Source organism: Colobus angolensis, unplaced genomic scaffold (assembly GCF_000951035.1).
Source record: "Colobus angolensis palliatus isolate OR3802 unplaced genomic scaffold, Cang.pa_1.0 Scaffold64, whole genome shotgun sequence".
Lineage (NCBI taxonomy): Eukaryota > Metazoa > Chordata > Mammalia > Primates > Cercopithecidae > Colobus > Colobus angolensis.
In genome coordinates, this window is record NW_012120043.1 from 2,479,640 (window position 1) to 2,481,801 (window position 2,162).

Sequence of the window (2,162 nt, forward strand, 5' to 3'; positions counted from 1 at the left end):
AGTCTCACTCTGTTGCCCAGGTTGGAGTACAGTGGAGTGGTCTCGGCTCACTGTAACCCCTGCTGCCCAGTTCAAGTGATTCTCCTGCCTCAGCCTCCCAGGTAGCTGGGATCATAGGTGCATGCCACCATGTCCAGCTGATTTTTGCATTTTAATAGAGACGGGGTTTCATCACGTTGGCCATGGTGATCTCGAACTCCTGACCTCAAATGATCCTCCCGCCATGGCCTCCCAAAGTGCTGGGATTACAGGCGTGAGCCACCATGCTGGCTCTCCACATTTAGAGTTTTATATTTTATTCTAAAGGGGAATCAGAGCCCTCATGCATAGCTGGGGGAATGTATTTTATTTTATTTTTTTGAGACGGAGTCTCGCTCTGTCGCCCAGGCTGAAGTGCAGTAGTGCGACCTTGGTTCACTGCCACCTCCGCCTCCTGGGTTCAAGCGATTCTCCTATCTCAGCCTCCTGAGTAGCCAGGGTTACAGGCACCCACCACCAAACCTAGCTAATTTTCGTATTTTTAGTAGAGATAGGGTTTCATCATATTGGCTAGGCTTGTCTTGAACTCTTGACCTCAAGTGATCCACCTTCCTCGGCCTCCCAAAGTGCTGGGATGACAGGTGTGAGCCACCGCACCCAGCCTGGAGGAACGTAAAATGAGGCATTCCTGGAAAGCAGGAAAAGGGAAAAAATAGTACAGTGATGTATGCCGGGTGCAGTGGCTCACGCCTGTCATCCCAGCACTTTGGGAGGCCGAGAAGGGCGAATCACCTGAGGTCAGGAATTTGAGACCAGCCGGGCCAACATGGAGAAACCCCATCTCTACTAAAAATACAAAATTAGCCAGGCGTGGTGGCACATGCCTGTAGTCCCAGCTACTCGGGAGGCTGAGGCAGGAGAATCGCTTGAACCCGGGAGGTGGAGGTTGCGGTGAGCTGAGATTGCACCACTGCACTCCAGCCTGGACAACAAGAGCGAAACTCTGTCTCAAAAACAAACAAACAAAAAACAGTAGTGCAACTGCATGGAAAACAGGCTGGCAGCTCCTCAAATGGTTACACATAGTGACCATGTGATCCACAGTTCCACTGCTGAGGGTCTACCCGAGAGAAGTCAACAGATAATATCCAGACCGGGCGCGGTGGCTCATGCCTGTCATCCCAGCACTTTGGGAGACTGAGGTGGGTGGATCACGAGGTCAGGAGATCGACACCAGCCTGGCCAACATGGTGAAACCCCGTCTCTACTAAAAATACAAAAATCAGCCAGGCGTGGTGGCTCACACCCGTAATCCCAGCTACTTGGGAGGCTGAGGCAGGAGAATTGCTTGAACCTGGGAGGCGGAGATTGCCATGAACCGAGATTGCACCACTGCACTCCCACCTGGGCGACAGAGTGAGACTCCGTCTCAAAAAACCCAAACCAAACAAAAAATGTATGTCCACACGAAAACCCGTGTGTGGGTGTTCACAGCAGCATGGCTCATAACACGTAATGGTGGAAACTCAGATATCATGAACGGATGAACGGGGAAACACAGCATGGCCATCCACACACTGGAATATGACTCAGCCAGGAAAAGGAGCCAGGCTCAGACACAGGACACAGCAAATTATATCTCAATGGGGAAAAAAAAGTTTTCTATTTTATTCTAAGAGAAATAGACGTGTGGCCACATCAGTAATCGTGTATTTAAAAGAGCACTCCAGGCGGCACGGTGTGGGTGCCTCACATTTGTAATCCCAGCACTTTGGGAGGCCGAGGCGGGTGGATCACCTGAGGTCAGGAGTTCGAGACCAGCCTGAGCAACATGGCAAAATCCCATCATTACTAAAAACACAAAAATTAGCGAGATGTGGTGGTGTGTGCCTGTAATCCCAGCTACTCAGGAGGCTGAAGTGGGAGGATTGCTTGAGCCCAAGAGGTGGAAGTTGCAGTGAGCCGAGATCGCGCCATTGCACTCCAGCCTGGGTGACAGAGCGAGACTCCATCTCAAAAAATAATAATTAAAAAAACCAGGCTGGGTGCAGTGGCTTACGCCTGTAACCCCAGCAATTTGGGAGGCCGAGGTGGGTGGATCACGAGGTCAGGAGTTCAAGACCAGCCTGGCCAACACAGTGAAACCCTGTCTCTACTAAAAAATACAAAAAATTAGCCAGGTA

General features: G+C 50.9%; 1 protein-coding gene across 1 annotated transcript in view; it reads left to right on the forward strand.

Annotated features, from left to right (window-relative positions):
* The window catches only part of TMPRSS9 (transmembrane protease, serine 9), a 49,152-nt gene that overhangs the window by 914 nt on the left and 46,076 nt on the right, over window positions 1-2,162 (forward strand). The gene's annotated exons all lie outside the window — the stretch shown is intronic.